This window comes from Aquila chrysaetos, chromosome 9, assembly GCF_900496995.4.
Source record: "Aquila chrysaetos chrysaetos chromosome 9, bAquChr1.4, whole genome shotgun sequence".
In the NCBI taxonomy this organism is placed as follows: domain Eukaryota; kingdom Metazoa; phylum Chordata; class Aves; order Accipitriformes; family Accipitridae; genus Aquila; species Aquila chrysaetos.
The window spans coordinates 44,766,062-44,778,877 of NC_044012.1; positions in this window are offsets into that span (position 1 = coordinate 44,766,062).

Below are 12,816 nucleotides of genomic sequence, written 5' to 3' on the forward strand. Positions count from 1 at the left end.
TCTTGCTGGTATCTCCCTCCAAAAAGGGGTTGTAAATTAACAGTGACAGTCACAGCCCACTCCTTTGTGTTTGGGCACGAAGATGTGCCACAAGATTGTCCTGCCATCACAGCGACAGTCACCCCAGTGAGGATGAGCCACTGTTTGGGCTCATAGCACCAGCTGGGGAGTGGTTTATAGCAGGGCTGTCCTTGGGCACTTTATTAAACAGATTGCCTTTGCCATGATCTAGAGCAAGCCAGGAGTGCAAAGCAGGACTGTACAATCCCAAGTGACATCCAAGCACAGCAAGCAGCCTAGCCCCAGCCCAGACGCTTGACCGAGCCCTGAGCAAAGCACCAGCTCCATAGCATGGCCTGTGCTGAGCAAAGCACTGTGAGAAACCTTGTGGCCCTCTACACAGCTGTGCGTGGTTAGAGAACATCACCCAGCATGGGAGAGATGCTCTCCCTGGGGCATGCCAAAGCATCACTGCTTCCAGGGTGCAGAGAGTATCCTACACTGCAGCAGGCCACAGCTCAGCAGCAAACCACCCTGCTCGTCCATTTCATGGTGGGTACGTGAGTCCTAACAAGCTGCAAAGGGCACCACACAAAGCCTCACCAGTTCCTGGGACACATGCTACTCCCTTGGTGCCTGCAGAAAGCCAGGCAGCACCTCCCCTGCCAGCAGCTGTGTTGTAGGTGTCTGCAGCATACGTGGGTGCTTGCTGAGAAAATGCTTCCCAAGCTGAGTGCCTCCAAGGTAGGATGAAGGGGCTCTGGGCTCCCAAGCACAGGTGTCCTCGATTGCCCAAGGCAGAAATCTGTTCCCTGTCCCCAGGACTGAGGCAGGTTCACAGGTGTCCAAAGGCATCAGTTCTAGTGCCTGCAGAGCATCCCTGGGCTCCCCAGGCACTTCAGCAGGTGGGAGACAGCCGAAGCCAGAGCAACACAGTCCTGGGACCAGCCTCACCCATGACAGCAGAAGTCTCCAATGATGGGGCTGAGACTCACAAGCTGCAGAAAAAGCAAGCAGCCCAGAAAGCTCCCAGCACTGATGTGGGAGGGGAAGGGAGAGATTGGTGTCCAGCAGGTCTTGGGCAGGGGACACAAATACAGCATTGCTTGGGTGAGAGCCTGAGCTGGGACAAGGACATACCAGAGCCCACCTCTGGCCCGAGCCAGAAAGGTTGCAAAGGGGTGAAACCCTGGTCTGCTGGATGAGAGTCTCCAGCAGCAACTGAAATCCAGCAGCTCCTGCTGCCTTGGATTCACTTGGTTAAGTAATTAAGTGTGCATTGGACCAGAGAGAAGATGTTGGTTTCCCTGTAGTTTCTCTCTCAAGGGGTCTGTGGCTGACAGAAGGGGTTGTGAGTTGTTTGCTCCCTCTTAATCCCCTTTCTAAGGGTTTCCACTCCACAGTCAGAGATCAAGGGATAAGTGTGGATGCCTCTGCCTACGCCTCTGGTCCCTGAGGACAGCAGCCCCCGCTTAAACTGCTGTGCTGCCTTCCACTTAATATCTTTGATCTCATATTTAAATACAGCTAGCCATAAAGGAAAAGGGAATGTTTCCCAGCTAAGATTTGATTTCCAGTCTCTCCGTCCTCCCAAATAATACTATCAAAGTATCAGATTTTGGAAGACTATTTCCTTGGCTAATCAAAAATAAGGGGGAGTAAAGGAAGGGAATAAATTCTCAAGAACAATTATCTTCAGGTTATTTTTCAATATTTCTTTTTTATATTATTATTTGAAGTTAAACTTCAAGCTGGTCTACCTCTGCATATTGCACCTCCAGTCTTAATCACAGCAGCAAATGAGAAGCTTGTAATCCTGATGGATTTCCAGTACAAACTCATGATCTTTCTGGAGACATCGCTCTCACCACATCCTCTCCCCTACCCTGCAAGCATAACATATATTTCTGGTTCCCCACATTTATGACCTGGCATTTAGCTGCATTAAACCAGGGGCTGTTTTATCACCTCCAATTTACTAAGTGATATAAACAACACCACCTGATTACCCCACTTTTGTCATTATTTACTGCTTCAGCAGTCTCTCAGTGTCATCTTCAAACTTTATCAGTAATGATTTTCTGTTTTCTTCCAGATCATTGCTAAAGATACAGAATAGCACCGAGTCCAGGGGAGATACCTGTGGGACCCAATTAGAAATGACTGCACTGAAGGCTGATTTAGCACCAACAATTATATCCTGAGATCTAGCAGTTAGCCAGTTTTTAAACCCGGGCTAATCATGCCATATCCATTTGTTAAGTACTAATAAAAACAAAGCCACAGCAAGAGTGCCCAAATTAACTCTTGGCAACCTCAATGCACCAACAGCTCTACGAAACGTCGTTGTATTGGCTAAAAAAACCAAAAGTGACACCAAGTATTTCACTTCCAATATGACCTTCACAGGGCAGCATGTTGGTATTAGCTCCAGTCACAGCCCCAGAGAGGTCAGGTGTCTCTCTCACATTTTTTTCCTGCTAAAGAAGATTCATCTCCTGGTGCCCAAGAAAAGGCAAAGACAAGGCAGGCAATGAACAAGAAAAAAAAGGTACCTTCAGTGCCTGCTCATCTGTTGTTCCCAGTAAGCTGATATACAGCTTTAGAGGCCCTTGGAAATGGATGTTACATCTCTATGAGGAAGCTGCTCCCCTTCATCTCCTCCATTACAAACAGACCACAGGCCCCAGATCAACTATTTATTAAAACATGTTAGCTGGGAAAACAAGCAGGGGGGGAGGGGGTTAATTAAATTAAAGGCCTCTCTAAAGAGAAGGCAATTAGGGTATTGATTGCAAGAAGTGCCAAGTTAATTGGGCATGTGACACATTGACATTTTTCACAATCAATAAACCTGCAACACCTTCAAAGAAATCTTGAGCAGCACACGACCACATCAGGGTCAAAAATGCAATAAATTTCTTGAGCTGATTATAGCTGTTGGTTTCTTTCATGTTTTCTCAATACAGAAAGCTGTCTGACAGGGCAGCTCTTTCCCCATGTGGCTTTAATAAAAGTCTTTGATGGAGCCAATGCAAGCTTTCTCTCTTTTTTTTTTTTAAGGAGAAATCTTGTCAGCTTCGCCTTTCTATTCCCTGCCGATCACTGGGAAGAAAGGGACTGGAGAGGGCTGGGAAAAGCCAATTAATAGAGGTAGTGGAGGAGTAACAGAGCAACCGGCAGTGATGCTCTGAAGACAGGCTGGTGCCTGGAGACTGCTATGGATCATGCCCAGCGTGACATTGTGTGCGCTGGGGAAGAGCCTCGCTGCAACAAGGGACTGGCAAGACCCTTCCTTTCCTTCCTTTGTTTTATTTGCTGCTTAAAAGCAGACCTGATGTTTGTCATAAGGCTGCTTGAAATGGTCATCCATATCCCGAAATCAGCCCAGGCCCTGCTGACAGCCCAGGTCCAGGGAGAGCAGTCTCCCCCAGCGCCTGTCTGCCAGCTCTCGCAAGGGCAAGCTGCCTTCCAGCACAGCCCAGAAGCAGCCGGCGGGTCCCACTGGAGTGTCTGACTGCTCCCCCCGGGACACGGGACAAGCTCTCTGCAGACATGGGTTGGAGGAAGGATCCTCCATCTGACAGAGAACAGGAGGGATGCCGCTGCAAAAGGAGGGGTGAGCAGAGGACCATCTGGGCTGGCTGCCAAGTTCTGGCCCTGCTGTGGTACGCAAGTGCCTTCGTATTCATACAAGAGCCGGACTGCAGCCTGTTGTCCTCTCCCGAGCCCACCTCCCCTCCTTTTGCTTCTCCCTTTACTTATGGGGTTGTCTGGGTGCTATGTTATCTCAAGGTGCTTCAGGTGGACATCACTGAAAGCTGCCAGCCTGAGGGGGCCAATCTGTCCTAGGATGCATGTCTATACTGACTGGACTGGACCTTCCCAATACCCAGTCAAGGTCATTTTCATTGTCAGCGCCTTCTGTGTACCAGTGTTGTTTTAGAAAAAACAATGTCTGATATTCTGAGACGTCACACAAAAAGTACTGAAATTGTATTCAATGCCTTCCCTGTCCTGGGAGGGAAGGATTGGAGCTGGCATGTCCCATCAGGCAGGATTTGGGAGCAGGAGGTGTGGGCATCAGCTCCCAGAGGCTCACGAGACTGCACTCAGGACTTTGACCTCCCAGGTGAATGCCCTACACATGCTGCTCTTCTGTCAAGGGTGGTGGCTTTGGTGCCATCTTTTCCTCCTCAGGAGCTCTGCAGCAGTATTTGTGAGCCCTGCTCCACCCTTCAAAGCTGTAACCCTAACTACCCTAAGCCACCAAGGCAGAGCAAGCCTTGGACTGGGAATGGGCCAAGGAACAGGCCCTGCATGGTGGTACCCAGCGTCTGCTGTTCACTGGGTGCTAAAACATTTGAAAGTGCCCAACTAACTGATGAGTCCCAGAGGTCACCTATGCACAGTGTTGATACGAACTCATCATTAGAAATACACACCCAGGCTCGATTAATTGAAAATTCAACTTTTTGGCCCTTTAAATTGTTTTGCTAAGGAGACCTGGGCACTTGCCCCACACTAACAGCATTATTTCCAAGGATAAGCCCATTACTATGTGCCTGCTGCTTACATTTGTGACTCAGAAATTTCGTTACCTGTTGTAATGTTGTATAACTTGCATCAACAAATTATTGTGCACTTGCAGAAACATCTGTGAGAGGATGTCATAGCCATGACCTAGCATGCAGCCCCACGACTACTAATTGTCTGCCGTTCATGTTAAACTTATGTAAGGCTACACTCAATAATTAACTTGTACAACTAGAACTTGACAGGGCCCATGAAAGCCACGTCCTACCAGTGTCTCCCAGTGCACATGCTGCCTCATTAGCAGCGTCACCCGGACTACCGCCTATCAGACAGTAGCTGCACCCTGTTTTTCCAGGCCCAGCGTATCTTGCCCTGTACAGTGACATCCTCCTGCAGGAGTTAGTGGTGAGCACAGTCACCTAATTACAATGAACCTTGCAGCCTTATCTTTTATTTGTAAACCAGACTGATTTCAGTGGAAAGCGTGTAAAACTTAACCAACTTTTCTAGAAATATGTTATTTTCTTCACAATCCTGAAATTCTATCCTAAAGCACCATTTCTGCATTACCATATTAGCTTTTGTGGGTTTTTTACATTGTTTAATGGCACAGGGCATAGCATAATATGCATATTTAGTTCACCTGGGATTGAGCTTGTGGTCCTTGGAGACAGAAGTTTCAAAACAATTCTTATCAACTGCATGTTGTAATAATTGTAAACATTCATTTATAACTCTACTTTTCTTCTGCATCTCACACAAGAAGAGGAATCCACCACAGTCTTTCAGTAGGTGGTTGGAGCACACGAGCTGAGCTCCATCACAGCATGCAAAATGGGCACCAGTGTGCTACTGCAATGGATACTTGCCACCTAACCCTACACTAATCAATAATCCCATGCTAATCAGTTCTTGTCACCCAAAAGCTTCCGGTGAGATTTTTTCGGCTATGAAAAGCTCTGCCTCAAAATCTGGAGTGTCTCAGAGGGCCAGACTTGGCTTTAAGGAGACTGTGATTGTCTCTTTGGAGAGTAACTATAAGCATAACGTTTCTCATCTTCACCTCCTGTGAGTGTCCACCACCAGCAGCAGCCATGCAGTGGCATGAAGAGCATGAGAAGCTGTGCTTGCAGATCCAGAGGAGCAGGTGAGGACTGGGGGACGACACCTAGAAGACGTCTGTGCTCTCTGGGAGCAAATATTAATGATCCTTCCTGACAGAAGACAGACCCAGGCATCTAGGCAGGAGCACGGATCTGGGTTGGCTCTGTGAGCCATCACGCAGCTCTCCTCCAGGAGTGAGCAAGACTGGCCCAGAGCAGGGCCAAATGGTGGCCCGGGGTACCACAAGGTTTATCAGGACTGGGACATCAGAAACACATGCCAGCAAGGGACCGGTCAAGACCACAAACTTGACACCTCTGTGCACAGCACTGCTCAGGTCTGTTGTGCCATCTGGCATGGCCAAGCGGGGAGAAGAGAGCCTGACTCAGCATCACTGGAGACAAAGAGGAGGCAGTTTTCTCAGTGATACACCATGAGAGGGACCCCAGGTGACAGTTTGTTTGGGGAGGAGGGGGTGGCTGCAGAGAGCATGCACCCCCATTCTCATATCTGTCTCATCCCAGGAGATGTGTCATGTCTGATTTGTACATAATGCCAGGGATGATCTGGAAACTGTAAAGTTAAAAAAACAGAGAGATGTTTGTATAATAAATTCCTTTTACGTGATTTATAAAGTATGGTGACAGGCTTAAGAATAATGCAGTGATCCAAAAAAAAAGCTTTAAATAGCAGAGGTGACATTTCCCAAATGAGCACCGTTTACATGGCAGGAGGAGAGTGTTTATTGCCTAAACCCTGTGTTACAACGTCAGTCATCTGCGTAAATAGTGTGTCCCAGGTGGTACCCATGCAAAACTAGTGCAGTATTACTGTCATAAGGTTGCAAGTAACCTTATATAACCAAAACTTTATATGATATGATGCATATTGTACTGGCAAGGTCTCAGTTACAATGTGTGCGGCATTTCTTGAGGACAGATGTCCAGTGAAGGCTTCAGTCTTCCAAGCAGAGAGGAAAACAAGAGTGCTACCATATTTTCTTAAAATAAAGAATGAAACAAGACAGGAAAAATGAGGGATTCCAGACAACAGGGTCTGTGCTGTTTCTGCATAGAAAGGATGCAAATAGCTCCTAGGCTGAACCCTGAGTCTTGGTTCTTTTGTGAGGATGCTGTTTGGCACAGGGGACACTGCTTTGTGATCAGTCCTGAGGCACGAGATAGCAACAAAGGCAAGCTGGGATTCACGTGCCTTGCCTTTTTGTCACTCCAATTTTGTTATCAAATGCCCAATCATGCACTTTGCTGCATGCACTTTGTTATCATTTTCCTTAATCCTGTCTAGTAGCAAGAAGGACAAACCCCAAGGAGATTTGTCAGGCAGCGGTCACTTCAATCCCAGGGAATGGATGTGCACATTATCCAGGGTTGGCTCAACCAAGCACATTACAAGAGTTAAGCAAGGGCTGTGCTTCCTCCAAAACACTGTAGGAGACCAGCTGGTAAGTGCTGGATAGGAGGAGGTGGTTCTAGTTCAACATGTGCAGACTAGGTGTCTTTCACAGCAGGATATCACAGGGACGAGTTACGACTCAGGTTCACGTTGCGTATGACACAGAGTGTCATGGTTTAACCCCAGTCAGCAACTAAGCACCACGCAGCCACTCACTCACTTCCCCCCACCCAGTGGGATGGGGGAGAAAAATCAGGAAAAGTAGTAAAACTTGTGGGTTGAGATAAGAACGGTTTAACAGAACAGAAAAGAAGAAACTAATAATGATAATACTAACAAAATGACAACAGTAATAATAAAAGGATTGGAATATACAAATGATGCACAATGCAATTGCTCACCACCCACCGATTGACACACAGTTAGTTCCCAAGCAGCGATCCCTCCCAGCCCCACTCCCCCCAGTTTATACTGGGCATGATGTCACATGGTATGGACTATCCCTTCGGCCAGTTTGGGTCAGCTGTCCTGGCTGTGTTCCCTCCCAACTTCTTGTCCCCCTCCAGCCTTCTTGCTGGCTGGGCATGAGAAGCTGAGAAATCCTTGACTTTAGACTAAACATTACTTAGCAACAACTGAAAACATCAGTGTGTTATCAACAGTCTTCTCATACCTAGCTGAAAAACATAGCACTATACCAGCTACTAGGAAGACAATTAACTCTATCCCAGCTGAAACCAGGACACAGAGATAACCCAGGTGGGGTACTCCTGGGCACTCAGCTGCACACACAGCACGGACATCCTGGTGATTGCAGGACCCAAGAGAGCAGGAGTCCCACAGCCAGTCCTGGAGGCCAGTGCATGAACCATTTACCACACAGCATTTTAACCCTGCCTTCCATTCAGAGCTGATGCTGACTTGCATCAGCAATGGCTTTGGCAGCTTCCAGAGGATTTTTTCTTTGCATTTTATTTAAGGATTAGAGGATTCATCTTCCAGAGAGGAAACAAGTGGGAGCTGCCTGTTGGCATGTGACCAGTAGGTCCTAGGCCCCAGGTTGGATCTGAAGATAAATCAGTAAAGCAATATTAACATGACAGAGATGTTACACACAACAGTGCACATATTTGATCAGAGTGGAGCTTTCCCTTTTATTGTTGATTGCAGCTGTCAGGACAGTTCAAACCTTCACAAGTTATTTGCCCGTGCAACACAATAGGTATTAAAATGCCCATTACATCTTTTCCTGAAGAAGCAATCTTCTACACATGAAGACAGTAGAAGGCAATCACAGCTCTATTGCACTTAGGAGAAGATATTACCAGAAGTGAAGAGCTGTATGACCAAAATTTCATGCAGCTAAAATTGACTAATAGCTTTGAACTTTTTTTTCTAAGACATGTTATTGCTCACCATATTGCTGCTATTATTTGGGGGAAATTCCTGCTTCTGTAAGTTGTTGTTGGGTTGCATTTGTTCCACAAATAGAGAAGGCACAGCTGTATTGTAGATACAAACCATGCAGGGACCATCCCTATGAACAATTAATCGAGCTGCATCTTGCTGGTTGAAGTTTTTCAGCTAAGAGTGAAGCACAAGTGAAAAGCAGTGAAGTCCTCCTAGGGAATGCAGCAGAGAGAAAATAAAACATCCCTGTCTCCAGGCTGGCCTTGCCCCTTCAGAAGTCTTTACAACCTCTCTCAAGGGATGCACATCATCAAGGAAATCTGCCTGGAAGGGAGCAAAGAGTTTTTCTGCTCACTGTACACTGCCTGCAAAACATAAGGATGGCTTAGGGGAACAGTGGGGCAGGAAAAATGCTGCTGGTTGGCAATTTGTGAGTTATTTTGGACAGCAGAAGGGGTGATGTCTGTGGTGTTATGCATGGAGAAGGGATAGCTCTGCAATGAGAACAGGCACACCCTGCTGTTTTACTTCCTAGATCTTGAACTTGGCTGCAGAAGGAATGCTCCCTCCCCTCACCACATCCCTTTGCAGAGTGCAAGGACAAGCTAGGAGCGGCACTGAAGAAGGCATCATGCCAGGGAAAACAGAGTGTTTTCTGTAGGAAGTGGCCCAGGAGCCTTCCTTGCACAGCAGGTCATTTCAGGTCTCCTGCTGCCAGGTATCTGCTTGCCTCTGCACTTCTGGTGTCATATGCACAGGTCACAGCACAGCTGTGTCTCCTCTGGCTTGTTACAGCCACCCAGCAGAGCCCTCAGGCCAAGCGGGAAGACTGGCCACAGCGTGCAATTCCCCACATACCCCCTGACTGTCCTGATATTGTCCCAGCTGCTACACAAGCAGGAAAGCTGAGGAGCACCCACCCTCTACAGACCCCCACAACTCCCCCAGAGCTGCAGCCAGGTCTGCCTCCCCACCCACACGTACCTCAAAAACCCCCATGGCATGGCTTGCACCACTTGTCTCAGCCCCCCAGCAGCCCCTCTCCAAGTGAAGGAGAAAATGGCACTAGAGATGAGGCTGTTGCACAAAGTAGAAACCTTGGCCTCTCCTCCCTTTGTGGCCAGACTGTCCCAGGGCTTTGGGAAGGTCACGATGACAGACACATCTTTAGGAGATCATAGCCCAGATGGTACAGCTGGTCTAGGGCAGACTGGAGACAGTTGCCAGGCTGAGGCTGAAATCTGAAGGCTTCCTAGAGCAACACTAAAAGTATAAACAGCTGCTTTCAGTGACGGAAAAAATTATCCCAGGGTGCAACTGGTTTCTGGTGCCCTGAGGCTATCCATGAAGGGCACGGATATGGAACATACCAACATCTCTCCTCTCTCTGTGGGTATGCTACCTTCCAGCCCCAAAGGGCTGGACATCCCATTGACAGTCCTATCACACCCACAGCAATAGCTGCTCTTTAAGAAGCGTACTGGAGAACAAGCACGAGTAAGGCAATGCGAGGCCCACAACCACTAAGCAAGGGTGTGTGGCCAGAGCACAGCCTGGTTTCTGCTCCACCTCTGAGCATTTGCACAGTCCATCCCCTGAACCCTGGTGTGGTCGGGCTGAGCCCAGGTAACCTCCCTGAAGCAAGGAGGGCTTGTGCATCAGTGCAAGGGTCCCATCCAACCTGAGCTGACCAAATCTTGCCTTCCCAGATGCATTCTGAGTGCACTTTGGATAACATAGGCTGCCCTAGTGAGAAAGCTGGCAGCTTTGTAAATATTTGCCCTAATTCCTGGTCTTCCAGCACAGGCCTGGCTTTTAGAACTCATTATTTTTCCAACCACCTCTCACCAAGGCCAAATAAGTGGTTATTGTCCTTGAAAAGAGTGAAAATGTTTTACCACGTGGTGGCACGGCAGCGCCCAGGACCGCCTTGCCATCTGGCTTTCTGCTCCATCCTCGCCCCCCAGCTACTCGCCCTCTCTCTCAGACAGGAATGCTTTTGCTCATTGACTTACCCTGTCTCTCAGACAGGAACGCTTTTGCTCATTGTGGTACCCTCACCTGGGACCTGGCACGCTGGGGGACGCTGGGGAAGCAATGCAACCTGGCTCTGGAGCCAGGGGTTACAGGAACAGCATCCTCTGGGCAGGTCTTGGGAGGTGGTAACCATGTGGGATGCATGCTCAGCAGTTGTCTTTGTCTTCTGTGACTCTTATCTTTTTCCTTTTTAAGTGGAGCAATGAGTAGGAACCATGTGGGGTGGATGACCTCCCAGTTAGGATGCTCCCTGGCTGCACATAGCAGAGCAGAAGCAGAGAAGATGGAGGGTCAACAGGTTTCTCAGCCATCTACAGGCATACTCCCCAGTTCCTATGAGCTACCATGACAGCAACATTTGTGAGTCACAGTCCCCCTTCCAAAAGCTGTTACTGCCTGGAAAGCTGCTCTCACTGAGCTGAGAGCCCAAACTGGACAAGACAGCACACGCATGTGGTGGTGTGGAGAGTGAGTGCTAGCAGGGAAGTCGCTGCTTCTCACTATGAGAAGCCACAGCAGATGCCCATTGCAGAGACATTTCACCTATTCTTCAGAGGTTGTTTGGCTGTTGGTGTTTGTTTGTTTAGAGGGGGTTATGTTTTGTTTTGTTTGGTCTGTAATTCAATATGTTAAAGCAGGCAGAGATGTGAAAATTGCCGGTACCATCTGCTGGTAGCAGTCAGCAAAACGCACTGTTAATGATTGATCTTCTCCTCCCCCTCCCCATGCTGGAAGATATCCATGTATCTGACAGCCCGGAGACAATCCTGTGCTTGGGACATCACAGCTTTGGGGCAAGCAGAAAAGGAAGAGGTATCAGTTACCCCAGCTTTTCTCGGACCTGCACTTCACCCAAGAAATTTAAACCTCCAAGCATCATGCCAGTCCTATTTATGGAGATTTTTGGTCACCCAGTCACAAAGCAGGCAGAAGGACGTGATGAGGATGAACCTGCTGTGGTGCCTGCCATGCTGTCCACCCTGTGAGGGGACCCCCCAAGCCCAGGGAAGCCCTGCTTTCCCAGGGGGAGTGTGGGAATGGTGGCCAGCCACGCTGATCCTGCCAATTTCTGCAGCAGCACCCTCAGCAGGAATGGGTTTAAAGGCCTTTTACAGCAGCACTGCTCCACAGACTCCTGCTTACGGAGCTGAAAGCTTCATAGATCGGGAGAGACGAACAGGGAGTTTCCCCCTGCCCCCACAGCAACTTCCACTCCTTCACCAGACACTCCACTTCTCCACACCAGGTCGGAGTGTGTCTACACAACCCCCAGCTCAGCCACCCCCTGCCATGCCTCACCCCCCAGCCCAGCACAGCCCTTCCTAACCACTCACAGTCAGGCAGAGAAATAACAGCATACGAAGCTGCTGCTTTGTAGTCCAATTAACCTCCGCACTAAGCTCTTATCTCTGTCTGTTAGGATGAGGAAGCACGTTGGCTCAGTGATTTACCGGGGAGCGAGCAGGGGCACTAACAAGAGGCGAAGCAGAGGGTCAGTCGCTGAAGTGTCAGCGCGCTGCTCACAGCCGCCAGAGATGCTCTGTAGGGCAAGCAGCCCTCCTGCACCCGGCTGTCTGCAAACCCTTCCCCTGCAATACCCGGGGTGAATGCATAACAGGACAGCTCCGCACTCTGTGTCTGCTGAATCGATTGTTGCTGCTTCTCTCCTCTTCTTCCTCCCTTCCCCCAACACATATTTCCCTCGAAAAAATACATTTTTGCCATGTGTCGAGAAAAAAAAAAATACAGTGCAATTACACATTTTTATAGCATACCTTTCATAGCTTATCGCAAAGCTCTGCACATAAAAAAATGAATTGCATAAATTTTAAAGACATGTAATACATACACAGTTAAAATCATGCCGCAACAGCAATAGAAAACAGGTGTGTGCTTAAAGGGAGATTTAAACCAGGGACGTGAGTTGCACACAGGAGCCACAGGGGTGAAGCAGCCAGGCAGAGAAGAGCTGCAAGCATATACTGATTACTGGGATGGAGAGAAGGGCTGTAAATCTCAGCTGCAAAACAGCAAAACAGGCACCCAAGGGGAGAGCAGGAGGATAAGGGTAAGTACCTGGGAATTTGAACCCTTGCAGGAACAGTGCTCTGCAGAGACTGAGTCGGACAGGGAAGAGCTCAGAGCTCAAAGCAGAATTTCCTGCTGAAGCTCTACCCCACGGGGATGCAAGTTTAACTAGTGCCCTTGTGCACTTCTAAAACCTCAGGGACAGATGCGTACTGCTACATACAATGCCAGCCCTCCAACTGTTCAAAGATTTCTGATCAGCTGTATCTTGGTGTGATGGAGGCTGGG